The 17,630-nt window shown below is 32.3% G+C and overlaps 1 protein-coding gene and 1 long non-coding RNA gene across 2 annotated transcripts in view; one reads left to right on the top strand and one right to left on the bottom strand.

Annotated features, from left to right (window-relative positions):
* for (cGMP-dependent protein kinase for) overlaps nt 1-17,630 on the top strand; it is a 69,791-nt gene that overhangs the window by 7,272 nt on the left and 44,889 nt on the right. The window lies entirely within an intron of this gene.
* LOC147656603 (uncharacterized) lies at nt 1,451-7,171 on the bottom strand. Its single transcript, XR_015294133.1, has 2 exons — nt 6,735-7,171; nt 1,451-1,985 (listed from the first exon to the last, which is right to left on the bottom strand). It is a non-coding gene; the product is annotated as an uncharacterized LOC147656603 (long non-coding RNA).

Raw genomic sequence — 17,630 nt, 5'->3', positions numbered from 1 at the left:
ATTTATCATTTCTTCTTTTTTTTTTTTTTTCTTTTTTTCGCTTTTTGTTAATTTCTCGAATCATTTATCCGGCTTCCTTGAAAAGAAAACTGGCACTGTACCAGTTTTTTTTTTTTTTTTGTCGAACTCGTATATCTTAACATCCCTTTCCTTTTTTTATTCCATTATAATCGAGGTATGTTAATTAAACTACGTTAATTTACGTAACTTACATATGTACGCGTAATTTTTCCTGATTTAACGGCCTCTTAAAAAAACCTTTTATTTTATAGTAAAAAATTTCGTAATCGTTCGTAAATTTTATAAACGATAGATACGAAGAATTCTTATGAGATGAAAGTAATAAAAATTACAAGGGTTAACAAACTATTATTTTTACGAGTAAACATATACAATGTATTAATATTATTGAGAAAGTTATCTCTCTCTCTCTCTCTCTCTTTTTACGCAACGAAGCGAAACCCGTATTGAAAGGACAGGTAATCGAACAGAACACCTGTTGCGAATATAACATAGAAATCTATGTTCATTTCACTGGAAATTAGTTTCAAAGTGCGTGTAAATTTTTCATTGTATTCGATTAAGCAAAAAAAAAAAAAAAAAAAAAAAAAAGATACGAATCTTCTCGATACGAATGTTCCAAAGGCGAATTTTTAGAAAAAAGAATGGCGAATGGAATCTTTAAATATTCTCTTCGTGGAGTCAGTGATTTATGAGAATTCCTAGAGAAATTCGCAAATTAATTGAAAATAGTGATTTAAATGGAGTCTTGACCTAAATCTTCGTAGATCACGTAAATCGTATTTAGAATGATAATTCAAGAATGGATTAAAAGACCGAGAGATAAATTTCGAAATACCGAGAAAGAATGGAGCAATATGTGAAATAAATTTTGTTGTAAGGAATTTCAGTGGTCTTAAGAAATATATTATTATATCGGAACGAAGATCGCAATGTTAATTATTATGGGATTAAACATCATAGAAATATTTCTATTATCTAAATTCTTCGAGGAAAAGGATAAATCAATTTTGTTGATATAGCGAAGGAATAATTTAATTGTACACTCGCGATCTAAAACTGTTCAATGTGGCATCCATTCATTTCAATAGAGAGTCACATCTGTAGATAGTAGATCGACGTATATTTTCAATATTGTCAGTATTCCTTCCGCGTCCCTCTATTGTACGACATGAATTTCCTATAGTTGATGAGCATACTAAAACCTTTAACCGTCCTCGTAAAAGGAAATCTGTTTGCATTCAATTCCTTTGAATTCCTTTGCAAATACAAAAATAGATTTTAAACGATTAATTTTAGAATCTACGCCGATTTCTTCTTTTTCTTCTTCTTCTTCTTCTTCTCGATTAAATCTCGATTTAAGTTTCTCATATAGGTTCATTTTCTCGCATATTCATATTTTTATACGATAAAGGGGAATAAATACACATTTTATGCCAATAATTCTCTATTTTATATATATATCTTCACAATCAACACCGGTTATTCAACCATAATTTCTCGCATTACAACTTCATTCTCTTCTCGAAACTGCTTAAACGTTGCTATAAACCCATCGTAAATCGATATATACGATATCTCCGTGAAATCCGTCCAAGAATCGGCAATAACACGTGCAAGAATCGTGACAAAAATAGACGTTTCCCTTGATGGCTCGGCCGGCGAATCTTAATACGCCGTTTTGTCCAGCAATTTTGATGGCATAAGCAGGACGTGCCGTGACTACGGGTCAACGTGGGCGTACGCAGGTACGCAGGGACACGCGTGTGGTGTATCCCATCGAAGCGCTGGCGCTTAGACGCGAGTCTTTCCTCCATGGATTTGCATTCCAGGCTCTCGAGGAGGGCGCGCGAGTAGGTAGGCGTAGCATTAGTCTCGCTAAACACCACACTCTTTCGCGAGTTTTTAGATTTATCTATCCATCGATCGCAAAAATCTTGGTGCAGGCGTTAATTTCATTCCGCCTGCGAATGAGAAAGATCGAATTTTCACTCTTTCTGAAACCTTTTTGCGAGTGCTTCGCGATGTTTGTATGTGTTTAATTTTTGGATAAAAAATTATACGAAATATAGATCGAAAAAAAGAGATGAGAAAAGGATGAGAAATTGTACATGTTATATATTTTGATCGGTTAATGCAAATCAATTTTGATTTGTTTATCTTGGAGAGTGGTTTTTTTTTTTTTTTGAGAATCGCAAAGTGGAAATGGCGAACGACTAAATCGTGGATGGGAGTGGAACGATCGGAGTAAAAATAACTGTTTGCTTTCGTTCGAGATATTAACAAACGAAAATCGAAGGTCTGCTTCTTCTTTGCATAAATATCGAACGGTTTTAGATTGGGAGGACACTTTCGATGAAATAAATTCTGTTGAAATAAATAAAATTCTTGTTGAAGAGGATTAATTTAGGAATTATAATAAAATATATATTCATAAATTTTTACAATAATTGAATATATATATACATATAAGAACATAAAGCATGCATTCGAGATTTATGGAAATTTAAAAAAATATAATTTAAAACATTTTTTATTAATATTTTTCTTACAATTATATGTTTAAACATTAAGAAAGGAAATTTCTGAAGCGAAAATCTTTAAAAATAATGCAAAAACTTTTTCAACAATTAATTGGGAGTTGTTCTTTTGATAGATAACGAATCACGTTTCACTTCGTTTACTATAATTAATTTCATACGCTTGTTGCATCCTTCCTTTATTATGCATTAATACTTTTGTAATTATAATAGAATCCATAGGTTCTTATATATTAATTAATTCACGAAGCTATTCGAACTTCATTGTTTAAATAATGAACTGCATTCTTTTTCTGCTTCATACAACTATAATAAAATTTTCTCTTTTCCAATTATTTTAAGTTAACCAATTCATAAGTGCATATGCTAAAATATTTATTTGAAATGTAATAAATGTATTTATTAATTGAAATAATAATCTTTTACAAATCTGTGATCAATTAATTATATATAAGAAATAACTTTGAACGAATATTTCAAATACAATTAATTATAAATATAAAAATATAAATATAAAAGTGTCGATATATTTACACCTAATTCTAGAAGTCAAAACTAATAATTACAAAATTAATATACGAAAATATAGGTTGAAGCTTATTTGTTATAAATCATTCACAATTTAGACGAAGCGAATTGGAAGTAGAATGAGAGACAGCTTCAATTCTGTTACACTGTCGCGCCACAGTGTGGCGCGCCATGTCATTCTGTCTCCGTCTCGCTTCGATTGTCCATAAGTCTCAAGAAACTTAAGTCTCAATTTTTTACAATATTTTTTTCACTTTTCGTGTTTATCTCGTTGCTTAGAATCGATTCTCTAAAAATGTTCCACCGATATATTAACATTATCCTCTGTAAATAAAATTATAAGTACACAATATTTTCTTATTTCAAACATTTATTATTATCTGTAATTTATTATGAAGCAAGACGTGTCCAAATGTGATATTCATCGAAAGATTCGAGAACACGATCGTTGGTGTCTAAAGCTGGCGTCAGACTTCCACTCTCATCACAGGCTTGCTTGCATTCCACTTTCTAAGGCTGGCGCCTATGGTAGGCGTGTATTAACTTTGCAAATGCGATACGTTTCGTTGCACCTTCGTGTTCGCAACGGTATCCTTCTCTCTCGTTCTCGCATCCTGCATCTGGTTAAAGCTCCTCCGTGTAGATGTATTGCGAAACAGATTGTTCTCTCTTCGTTGTGTAGACGCTATTGTGTCTGCTGCCACTTTTTTTTTTTTTTTAACGTTGCAAACGTTGCAAATGGGAGCACGTGTTGATAGGAAAGCGTCGATAATTCGTGGTTTCGAATTTTCTAAAATACGAAAAACTGTTGAAAAAAAAAAAAATACGCTTTTCATTTATCTATATTAAATTTGATACATTCGTTAATTATTAGAATTTTTGGAAATATATATTTATATAAGATTGTATAATTTCACGTGCATAATGATAATTTCAATTTACAATGATTATTCCACTTTGTTTCCTTTCTTGTTCCCTATCTTCAGATTAATCTGTAATTGTCCCATTCATAAAATTTAAAGATAGATCTTTCATCTATCTTTCTAATTATAAAAACAATTATTAATTCCATTCTTAATGGCCATGAAAAGCGATTAAACATTTTAAAAAATTAGACATATGAATTAAATTTTTTTCGATGTGAAGGATAACATGTACCAACTATTATTATGTATCGTTGTGTATCAAGAATAATCCCGTAGAAGCTAATTGAATTAAAATACGAAATAAGCTCTGCCCATCCACATCCTGCCATTTTTTTTCCTGGCAAATAGAGATTTCCCACCAATTATCACATTAGTAAATATTCAGACGATTTTCTGAAACAGGGCACACCGTGGTAATTAAGCCTTTTTTTTTTTATTTATTCGAGATCGTTCGAACTTTTTCTCCCTTTCATTATAGGCTCTTAGTCAAAAAAAAAAAAAAAAAGAAAGAAAGGAATTATAACACGAATTCGCTTAACTGCGTGCAAGTATTTCTTTCTGTTTAATATAAATTTGATTGAATTGCATATAATCCGATTAAAACGCTCTCTCCTATAATTTGTAATTATACGATTGAAATATTTTATTGCAAATTGAAGGTTACAATTCTTTGATAAAATTTATTTATTTTTGCAATATACGTTACGATATAAAGTGAAAAAAATTTGATAAGTCGAATATTATAATTTTTACAGGATGAATTATATCTCGATTAAATTGCTTATTAAGTTTCTCACCCTTATTTTCAACTTGGAAATATCAAATTCAAGATTTAAATGTTATACGAGATATAAATTTCTTAAAAAAAAAAAAAAAAAAAAAAGAAATAGTCGTTTCCTTGACGAGGAAATATCTCGAAACGGATACAAATACTTGAAATAATTGGAAATCTTAATAATGGACTTATCGAATTTCTTTCTTACGATCTTGATTCGTAAATTGATAATGAATATAAGTAGATATGTCTCGCCAATAATTATACAAATTACAAAAAAGGTAAAAATGTATCTTCTATATATAAAGAATTTACTGTGCGCGATATAATACGATTTCAATAATTTCCCTCTCCCCCCCCCCCCCCCCCGAGTCCAATTATCTTTTAGATCTCGATTAACCAGTTTTAATCGAGATCCCACTGTATTTATGGGCAAATGTGGAAACCACTTACGTACTGAAACCGAGCACACATTAACTTAACGAAAAATTGTAGTTATACGAAACTATTTGTACCCCAACAAATTTATGTAATTGGAATTCTATCGTTACAAAGTTTTTACGCGTTATGCTATATATCCTCTTCATTTTATTCGTCCACCGTTGATATTCACGCGCTTGATAAACTAAATTTAAAAGAAAAAAAATAAAATGGTACGATCGAGAGGGACACGTAACGATACAATTTTAACGCAATTAAGCGCTAATTACATCGAAACTCCATTTAATCAATTGTATATCGTTGAATGGGACACAGTTGTTGCATTTTATTCCAATGTTACCTTTTCTTCTTCTCATCTCTCAAACTTAAATTGATTGGAAACAAACGAATAAGATGTAGAAGTAGGAAGGAGGTGATCGTGCAAGCGTAAGAAAATGACCAACGGCATCGTGGCACGACCGGTTCGTCGAGAGGAAACGGGCGCGTTAGAGTGGCGCCACGGAAAGCATTCCGTAGCCACGCGTTCGAAATTTGACTCGCATTTTGACACTGAGTTATACGCGATCGGAACCCAGGTCAGGAGCACCGACTAATTTTAGACTTAAACTTCGCTTACGCGAGTTTATGCCTTTTTCTTCTTCTTCTTTCTCTTCTTCTTCTTCTTCTTCTTATCTTTATCTCTCTCTTCGACTTTTGTCCACTGCCGTGGTGGCAATGCACTTAGCCCGGTATCGTTGTGCTTCTGTTGGTTCGATTCGCGTCAGGCCACGATTTTTAATGGACCCCTTGGAATGCTCCTTGCCAGCGTCAGCCAATTAATCGTCTCCTGATTGTGCAGCGGCGAACAACCGCTTCGCGGTCATTCGATACACTGAGAAAGCGAGGTGGGGCAGGATAGGCAGGGTAGAAAATAGGCGAGTATCGTCGTTTTCGCGAGACAAGAAGCGCGATAGTATTAGATTCGAATAGATAACGTGATAGTAGCCAGTCGTATATGCACATACCATATTCGTTTGGTATTCTTTCTTGTATTAAAATAAATTATAATGATAATGAGAAAAACATTTATACGTTTATAGATATTTGTATAGATATTAATAACTTTTCTAATAACTGTAATATTACGTGTTTTAATATTTAAATTAATATCAAGGCACATTTCATTTGCATTTATATTAATTGTTAAAAGAGCGGGGTTGAGCATTTAACTCGTTGAAAAACTAAATAAAATTTCGAGCAAGATTGCTTTAATAATTTTATTCTTAATTTCAACTTAATTAAAATTCCCCCATACCTGAAGTTAAAAGCGATTAAAAAAAATGATAACAGCCTCTGAAAATATCTTTCTTGATTAATAGAACGAAGAAAAATCCTACACCTTTAAAACGGCCGCCATCACGGTCCCACACGCGATATCAAATTCTCAGACTTCTCTCGTTAAGCGTTGAATTACTACTCGCTACGATTGAAATGAAATAAAATAAAAAGAGAAATTTCGCTTACGTGTTCAAGCCTCTTCTCCGTAACCGGACGATAACGAAACACTGGACCCGATTCTTCTTTCAACGCGAGCCGATAAAACCGCTGTTCCCCTCGAAGTTCATCCGGGGCCAGAGATCGCCCCGGTGTACGATCAACCGGTGTGTATGCGCGCGCACGCGCGTGCGCGTGTGTGTGGGAAGTGGCGTGAAAAATAATACCTTTCAGGTTTGTCGAGCGACTGTTCACGTCGCTTCTGACGTCATCGTTACGCGCCGTTGCCGCGCTAACGATCGTTTTCATGAAATCGCGCGCGTGTGTGCCCCGCTCGAAGGAACGTATGCACGCCCGCAGGAAGCCGGCTTCGAAACGTTCACACCCGAGGCCGAATTCTCAAGGTCGTTGCACCGGGGAGCAACCAGCCTGGGCCCTGCACTTGACGCGCGCACGAAACTTCCACCGGCGTGCTCCATTCACGCCCCCCCCCCCTTCTCCTTTTCCCTTCTTCCTCCTTTTCTGCCTTCCACCGCTCTCTCTCTCTTTCTCTCTCTCTCTCTCTCTTTCCATTCCTCGACCATTTCTCTTCGTCATTCTCTTCTTTTCTTTTTTCTTTTTTTCCAGCGTTTCTTTCTCCCTTCGCTCTCCATTCTTTCTCGATCTATTCTTCTTCTCTGCTATTTCTATTTTTGTTCCTCTTGTCTTTTTTCCTTTTTGTTCTTTGGACTTTCTTTTTTGGACAGGATTCGATATGAATTTAATTCGCGGATGGTCGATTATGGAGAACGTAATGGAAGAAATTTGGCGTATAAAATATATATTGGTGGTGTTGGATAGTTATGGGTTATTTATGTTGGACGAAACGAGACACGGATAGAACTAGAGAGGCGGTCTCTGGTACATCTATCATATCGTTGTTTTGTCTCTGTCTCGCGTGTATCGTCACTCTTATATATCATATATTTCGAAATCTTTAATCTTTAATCTTATATATATATATATATATATATATATATATTTATCAACTGATTAAATAAATCGATAGTAAGTTATATTTATTGAAGAAAATACATATTGTTTATTGTATTATATGTTATTAAGTTTCGAAGTTTTATATCGTGATAGATTACGAAGATAAAAGAGAACACGTACTTAGAAATAGCTATTAGATCACTGATAAATTCACGCTCTGCGTTAAATGACAATTAAAACGAGATCTTTTATCATCCATCTTTCCAACTTTTGCATTTCTTTTCTTCCGAGGTCAACAGTGTAGAAAAATTTATTTGAATTCTGAACTTTGATTAACTACGATGCGACACTAGCGCCACGTGACTATTAACTACTTGATGCTTACTTATTTACGCATTATGCACTTATTGTTTTGTGATTTTTTAATTTTCATATATATTTAAATTATTCTATTTTTCTTCTTTTTTTTTTCTTTTTTACAAATATAACAAAATTTGATCAAGTTTGATTTCTGAATGATTTATTTATAGTTATATACTGTATGAAGGGAAAAGTCCAAGATAGAAAGGTACGTGTTTACAATTGATTAACAAACAGGAAGTAATTACGCCTGCACCATCCTCGGTTATTATTCAAATACCAATACAATTACATACACGAGCCATTGTTTCGCAGAACCTCCATAGATTGATTAAATAGCAACTAGAAAAATACATAATGCACCTTTGAATCCATTCCACAAACGAAACATCCTTTCGATAAAACATCGATTATTATTAAAAAATAAATATTTTTCTTTTATTAGAATAAAAATCATCACGATATAAAAAATTAATCAACCCATTAATCTTACACATGTTAAAAAATAAATTCCTATGAATTTTAAGAATTATATCTATTCTCTAACTCTTCTAAAAAAAAAAAAAACCATCAATCTTGTTTGAACAGACTCGCACACGATCAAACAATTTCCTATGCCATTTTACCATTCTATTGTATGAAAAGGTAATTAATCTGCACCCTGATTTCTTATTCCTTCATTTCTATTTCCCCGCACCGTCTCACGACTTCTCTCCTCTTCAGATTCAATCGATTCACCACAAGTTCACGACATCGTTACGATCTAACCTTCATTTACCACACGGGATATAATTTGTCAAAAGCAGGTAGTAAAAATTCTAGTTTCTAGAAGAGAAGGTATATATACAGGGTGTCTGAAACGAAATAGATAGAAAACGAGTATCTCAACCCATTGCAGAGTTAATCTTTCGCTGGATAAAGATCTGTTTTTCGCTTCGTCCAATGGAAGCTAAAATTGTTCGTTCAAAATAAGTTTCCATACTCATTTGGACCATTCAACTTTTGCATCTGTTTTTTCGATCCATAAAATCAGACTTAAAATTTTCTTTCTCGCTACGTTCGAACACCTTGTAGATTCGAGCACCTGCTACGACATCCTATGGCGCGCTCACGAGAATCCCATAGACCGGTCGCGCCTAGCTTCTTTTACTCTCCCCGTGTCGTCTCTCTCTCCTATTTCTTCACGTTTGAAACTCGTTCCTCGATAACACAAGCGGATCTTTAATGGCCTCATTCAATGTTGGCTGGTCATCGACTGTGTGTACCTTCTATGGGGGAACCATAAACAAATATCTCTGCGTGAAATTCTATGGAAAGTGGTTTCTTTAGGAATCGTTTTTTTTTTCTTATTTTTTTTTTTTCTATTGACTGAAATTGTTTATTAACCCGACAATACTTTATTTTAATAATTTGTCACGTGTACAATCATTTCTATATATATTTCATGCAAATTAATTGATTCCATTAATAAGTTTTAATTTATTGAAATCAGCAATAATAATAATAATAATAATTTTGTGAATAATTGGATTGTTATATATGGAACATTTGTTCTTAAATAAGTTAATTAACCTTTTTAATGAAATGCAAAAAATAAATCTTTAAATATAGTAATATATGCGTGAGGCAGTTTTGCAAAAGTCGATTCTAGGAGTCAAAGCAAACGCGGAACATGATATGCAAACATGTCGGTTGAGACTTGTTTATGAAGTTGTAAACAATTGAAGTTTCGCGCTGAATAGAGACAATTCTATCCCTGTCGTGGCATCCTCTTTGTTTCTGTGTCCTGCTTCATCTAACACGAAAGAAAAGTTGAAATATTTTAAATTATTGTCCTTGTCCTAATCGCGAGGCTTACGCTTTTCTATTTTAAGATCTCGATAAAATTATCAACCGCAAATGCGGTCAATAATAGAAATACTTCAATTTTAATTAACAACAAGTACGAAGTGTATTAACACGAAAAGAACAAATATTCTTCTTCTCGTGTTTCGAATATTTATCTAATTTCTTTTTTTTTTTTTTTTTTTTGAATAACCACACGCATCACAATCACTTTCGTTCGATTGATATACAATTATAATTTTAACCTCTTTAACTTATCCAGTTCCGTTTTGATGAATCACCATCTAAATATTTCCTATCACGCTTCGTTATTATTTTTGAATTTCATTTCTCAAACGTTTTGTTTGCAATTTGGAATTCTTAAAATATTTTCGAACTTTTAACAACGTTGAAAACGTTGCACGGTCGGAATATTTTATAAATATCTCGGCATAATAAGATCGCTCGCGCGATTACAAAACGACGAAAAAGTTTAGAAGATTAAAAAAAGGTTTATTTAAAATTCAATCTAAGGATCGAATATTAATATCCGAATATAATTTCGAGAAGAGATAAAGCGGTAAGGTTAAGGATAAATTTATATTTATCGAAATCATCTTCTCGATGTACACTTTAATATTTAAACGTTTTCTACCATTTTATCGCTGTTACATTAAGCGTTACCATGCTGCTCGAGTTACCACAACGCTTCGATTCATTTATTTTCCCTCGCTCGCATTTATTTTCCCGTCTCGCCGTTTCTTCGATTCCATTAAAACGCGTTTTCGGAGAAATACGAGACCGCAAACTGTTTTCAACAAAAACGATCCGATTTTTCGTTGAGTCAAGAACAGAGAGGATTGCGCACGCGTTAATAATAAATTGTGTCGGAAAAATAATAATTGGATCGTTTTCAAAATTTGTATTTGAAATTTATTATCGATTTGTTAAAAATTTTATAACCGCTCGTTCGTATTCGTTCCTTTTTTTTGGAAAATTGCTATTCAATTGCTATATATATATATAAAATATATTTTTGAACGATTAGATCAAAAATGACACAAAGAATCGTGGCAGGGCTGTAACAGGTTAATTGTTGCAATTCATATTCTGTAACACGAAGAAAATCGTTTTCACGGCGTGAGTTTTACGAGCACCTTTGGAATATACGCGGCGTCATGCTTGTTCTAATAATACAGCTAAGTAAGAGCGTTACATATTCGAAACACTCGATATTTGCAACACGTACGAATTACCCGCGGTGAACGTGTTATACCGTGGCAATAATTGATCGTTATAAAGCAAATAATAAGCGGGCAAGCGAAATAAAACTTGTCCCGTAATTAATTGTAGTTCGATAAGTTCGATGTAACATCGTTTATGCTAATAAAGAATTATATTATTTATATTACAAAACCTAACGTCAAACTCGAAAATATCGATACTTAAAAATGCTTAAAAATACTTAAACTCATGTCAATTATAAATTAACTTATTGATCAAATACGTAGAAAAAAAAAAAATGATTCTATCGAAAATTCACCATTCAAGGCTACAGCAGGAGGATTAAAAATAACACGGACGTTCCCGGAATTATCCCATAAATTATTAATTACTTTTAAACACCTCGTCAAACCGCACGCCATAACTCGTGGATTCGATTACCATAATAAATCCAACCCTAATCACCTTCCCTCGTGTAATGCGCGAAGAACGGAAATCTGGTCGAAAGCGAGGCAACATGTCGTTTGGAATATTTACTGGAGGCTCGAATATCGTCACGTCGCCAGGTGAGACATCCAAACAAGGTGCAAAAAGATTTGTATGCCGCCGCGTGGCTTCCTCTATTCAATCGAACACGGGCTCCTCTCCTCCTCCGTCGGGAGTGGCGCGCCAATTTATATATGGAAATCGTCGCCATTGACGCTTGTAAATAATCGGGACCCTGTGACGCGCGAGATTAAGCCGTGATAATTGGACTATCGCGTATATATATATATATACGTAGCTCGGTCCCAAGATTATTTATCGTAACACGATTTATCGTAACGTGTGGTATGTACGCACCGATACGATGCGATGTACGCATGAATCATGAGAGTCTATTATCCACGTCTGCCTCTGTGGAGACGTCCTTTGGATAATGCAAGTGGGCCTGAAAATAGCTGCGTTCGTCATGGTTGCTGACGACACGGCGTGATAGTTGGGCCTGTGAAATTTCGTTAGGAAATTGGACATTCGTTTGTCCGATTGTTTTTCGTTTTTCTCCTTTTTTCTTTTTTTCGTAAAACGAATTTCGTGAAACGTCGTATAATAGTTACGACGTGGTTATTGATCACGATTACGATTATATATACGTAATATTGCTATGATGAATATCGTTTTTAAGGGTTAAATTAAGGGTTTTTGATTTTTTGTTGATTGTGTTTGATGGAAAAAATATATTGATTTAAAAATTATATATAGATCAGTTTAGTTTAATACAAACTAAAATCCGACTCGATTGTGATTCAAATTCAAATTTTAATATAATATAAATCAAATTAAAATTTATTAAATTAATTAATTAAATTCAAGCTCAAACATGCTAAAGTTTAATTAATCAAAACAATAATTAAAATATTAATTAAAGTATATGATTAAATTTTTTAATTATATACTTATGAGTTATTGTAATTTGCGATTTATAGAATATTTATAATAATATTAATTTTTCTGAGTAAAATGATCGATATAATATTTTTTTTTTATTTATAAAGTATTAATATATTCATAAAACACAAAGAATCATTTTCAAAAGTCAAAATAAATATAAAAATTGATATACAAAACGATTGAAATTTATTTATTAAATTATAAACAATTTGTTAAAATAAGTTAGATGAAGTGAGACAGATAGAATGACATAGAGCGCCGCTCTGTGGCGCTCTGGTGTAACAAAGATAAAGCTGTCTCTCTCTGTTTCTGCCTCACTTTATCTAACGCAATCTTCAATTCCTTACAAGTTAATAAATAAACCTCAATCGACATTTTTGTATATCAATTTTTTTTATTTGTTTTAATCTCTAATAAAATCGATTCTCTAAAAGTTGATATATCAAAATGCAACGTATTTGTATATTTATGAACATAATTAAATAATGATTTTTAAAATTTTTTAATTATATATTGAATATTTTATATATTTTTGCATTTTTCTCTTTTTTTAATTTTTCACGAATGCACAAATGTTCACAGGTTATCAATGAGAAACAGGTTCGCTGAAAAATTTTTTACGTTCAAATAATTACGAATAATGGTATACGTGGAGAAATACAAGGTTGTTTGCAATGTAAGTAGGTTGGTAATTATTATGGTTGAAGGATTCTTTGTTTGATTTTTATGTAGATTCATAACGACTGGGTGTTAAAAGGTGAAGGAAAGATGTTCTTTGCAAAAATATTGAAATTTTTAAAATAAAACATTCAATTTTGATATTTAAATTTCTTTTTTATATAGAAATCGGAACTTTAGAAATATAAAATATTAAACTCAAATATTAATTAAAGAGATTTATTTTTTAAAAACTTTTTATATGAATTTTTAATTTATAGTATTTAGTATTTTAAAATACTGTTCTGCAGCAGATTTATAATGTAGACTTAGAAATAACATCTTTTTTTGTCGTATAAGCGTTTTTGTGATATCAGCTTAGGAATTCTCCGCTGAATTTTGTTATGTAGATTTATATGGTATAGATTTATAAAGTTCTAAAAATATAAATTTTTTTTTGTGATGCGAGCAGTTAAGTTGAAAGATTTCTCTGTTGCTGTCCAAGTAAACTTATATAATTTATATTATTTGTTCAGTAAATAAACTTCTTTGTAATATAAAATAATATTAAAAATCTATTTCTTTTCATCAATATTTTCTTATTCGAAGAATTTAATTTTGTAATAATAAAAAGAAAGAAAGAGAAGAAAATGAAAAAATCCTTGATCGAGCACGAAAAAAATTCTAAACAAAAAAATATGTTAAAATTGATATTCAACAATCTATGTATAATTCTTTTTTTTTATGAATATTAATTAATTCTTCTTCATCGTCGTAATTAATCATAATTGCTGGTTATACACTTCTCATCAATTCATTTTTAATTAAAGATATAAAAAACTATGATTTCAAAGTTAATGATATGCTAAAATTTTAACGGATAAAAATAATTTGAATAATCGCATCTCGAATTATATTTTAGCTTCTTATTATCGTCTTATAGAAGACTATTAGATAAAAGTTTCCATTTATGAAAAATTTTATACGAAAATTTATACAAATTTTAAATTTTCTTTTCAGAAAATTTTTCTTAATCATTTATGTGAAATAAATTAACATTATTAACATAATTTTAGAATTAAAATTTTATACAAATATAAAAACTCAACAGAATTTAGAGAACATAAATAATTATTAGTGTTTCAATTTGTCTCTGTCAGAAACTTATATTTATCTTTTAAAATATCTCAGTTATGAACAAGCTACTGAATTTATTAACATTATTTCAAGGATATTGTTGTTAAAAACTATTTAATGTAAAAATTTTTTTCATAAGAAAAATGATTCCAAGAATTATTGTCTAACTATCTTAATATGAATTTTATTCTTTATTTTAAATTTTATCCAATATAATAGTAAAATTTATATCCAAATATTTGTCCAATTTTTTTGTCCAATTATATTAAATATATCAAGTCCTAAATATTACTCATGTTATTATGTGCTCTATTTTAAAAGCTACGATTTTGCCAAATAATTCCGAAACACCGTAATTCATTGATCCAGATACAGAAGAAAATATATCGTACATCAATGAATTCGTGAAAGCCATCGTAAACAGGTTGAACCTTCGGCAAGTTTCCATTTAGGGAATTTTTTTCGCCATCGTCACAAGTTGTACAGACGTTCAAACTGTATATATAGAGGTGTCATAAATTCTGCCCTTAATAAAAGTAACTTTATGCAAAGTAAAATAGTATATTAAAAAAGAAGCATCGATATCTCACATGAATTTTTTCTTCTTCTTTCATGAAAAAGAAAAAAGAAAGAGAGGATATTATAAAAAATATAAAACAGCAGATAAACTCGAAACTTCCACGTAGCGTGTTTCCTAATGGTTAATTAAGCTTACATTGAATTTCCTATTCGTCGCTGTCGTTATATTATGGTTAATGAGTCGGTCAGTCCAGCTCGAACGAGTTGGGAATGGCAGCGGGCCTAACGTGCCAGTGATTTAGCGTCCATAAAGTTTGGGAGTCTATTTTTGCCTCCTCCTACTTCATCATCATGAAGCGAGAAGAAATCTCCTTTATACTCCTCCTCTTCTTCTACACGCAGCTTCCGCGGCTTAGAAAAAGAAAGAAACGGGGATAGAAAAGGAAGAGAGAGGGAGAGAGATAGGGAAAGACTTCTTTGGCCCACTTGCCGTGACTTGACTCGTCGAGTCGAGACTCGTTGCACTCGGCTCTGTGTTGAAACCAGTCGAGTGACGTCACGTATAATTAGTTCTTTGATTCTCTTTCTCTCTCTCTATCTCTCTCTCTCTTTCTCTTTCCTCCCCCTTTCGCCCCTTTTCCTCGTTCCCAATCCCTCGGTCTCTACTATTCATTTCTATTTCAACAATCTTCGTCGTTCCTGTCCAGTGATGTAATTGAATCAATCTGGAAGATTAATAGTTTTAGATTTTGATAATGAAAATTGCACGATCGAAGCAGTGTGTCGATTATTTAATATACATTGTAACGAAAGAATATTTAATGAAAAAAGTAGTTTGTATCCAGGAGAATCGAAATCGCATAGTAATTCACGTGTGGAAAGCCTTTTATCTTTCCGAAGATATAGTACATGCCCTATAGATATTTCATCTAGGGACAAATTGCTTGTTGTCGGGAATTCCCTAGTGTCAACTAGTAAAAACATTTCTTCGGTATTTAATCGCTCAACGTTTTCATATATTATCCGTCACTGCTCGTATCATCGATATCTGTAAAAGATACGTTTAATTCGGTTTTAAAAAGGCGATCGTTGAAAACATCAATTTTCCCTAGAAAGAGAATAAATTTACCACGTTAATGGGGGAACAACGTTAATCATTATATGTATAGAGAGAAACTGTTGAATCGTTACGCATGTTCATCCAATTCCATCGATCATTGTGCAGGCAGAGAGTTAATTAAACAGGTGTTTTTCCAAGTGCCTACTAAAATGCCATCCGGTTACGCTACTGTATGTCCCACTCTGAGCTGTTTCTATTCGTCTTTTTCTCGCCTAGGGAATTCCCTCTTTTCCGTCTCGCTCCAGGTCTCTCCTCAACAGTTCTCCCCGCCACGCTTATCTCGTTGTGGCTAAAAATAGACCCTGTCACGGCCATCGGCGACATTTTAAAAAGTTAAAGCCGCACAAGCGGTCGGACGACGAGCTTCGAACTATGCCCACGAACGAGCGAATTAGCGCCTCCTCGAGATATCGCCATTGACCAGTGGCGCCTTCTCGTGAGCTTATTTCGCCTTTTACTCCTCCACCTGTTGCTTCCTATGAATTGTTTCCTCGATCGACTCGGTCGGTACATGAGAAATGTATTGTGCATTCTCATCGACCGATTCGTTATATTACAGGACGAGTATATAAGAATAGTATATAAGAATAGCATCTTGTGGGATTTTACGATTATGCCTTGAATTATGGTATTAAAAAAAAAATACATTAACAAAAAATTAAATTGGTGAAATCGATAGTAGTAAAAAGATAATTTTCTGTTAATTTTAATTTCTTTTCTTCATTAACAATTATAAATTAATAAATTACTAAGATCTTAAGTATTGAGTATTTTCAATAAAATGAAAATATTTTTAATCTCGATATTTTTATAGAAACGTAAAAAAAGTATAAATCATAATTATCAATTTTATCAGACGCAAAATATAATGATTCACACAATTTCTCATGTTATTGATGCTAAATTTATCGATACATTATCGGTGTATTGAATGACGTTTGGTAGGAGATAACATTACACGTGATAAAAGATTGACACATGTTTATCAATTAAAATATTCGTCACGGTAGCGTTATCTTCATTTCATAAGAATCTTTTGTAAGAATGTGAATATCTTTATCGTGAATGACGTATCGCGCATGATCTTAATTTTTTCATTTTCCTATTTTGAATAAATTGAATCTTTAAAATATTGTATTACTATTCCATTTAGAGAAAAAAATTTTGAATAACAATATTAAATTTTTAATTTCGTTTTCAGCTAAATTGCCTTCTACCTGCACATTCATAAATTACGGGACACTCGTTATATTTGAAATACGAGTAAATTAACAAAAATAAGTCGATATTTATTAATCGATTTTATATAATCAATAAATCTAAATTATTCGCTATCTTTCAAAAATTTATTTTTTGAAATATCTATTCTTTATCTTATGAACATAAATATACGTTTCTTGATAAGCCAAGATTAATAAACCTTTAGAATTCAAGATCGACATCAATCTTAATTCCCAACGAATGTCAATACGTATTTCGTACACGTGTAATTACACGAGGGAATATTTATCCGTGGATAAAAGATTTCATAACTCGTGTCGAAACGAGGCGATACATGGCCCTGGGCATCCCTGGAAATTATTCTCACTTTAGATATATTAGTAAAAGTGACACGGATAAATGGAACGACTTCCTTTCTCCCACCTACACGTAAACCTTTGAATCATTACGTAACATTT

The sequence above is a fragment of the Apis florea genome, unplaced genomic scaffold (assembly GCF_048593485.1).
Source record: "Apis florea isolate Af1SG1 unplaced genomic scaffold, ASM4859348v1 contig_3585_pilon, whole genome shotgun sequence".
Classification (NCBI taxonomy): domain Eukaryota; kingdom Metazoa; phylum Arthropoda; class Insecta; order Hymenoptera; family Apidae; genus Apis; species Apis florea.
This window is presented reverse-complemented; position numbering and strand designations above follow the sequence as displayed.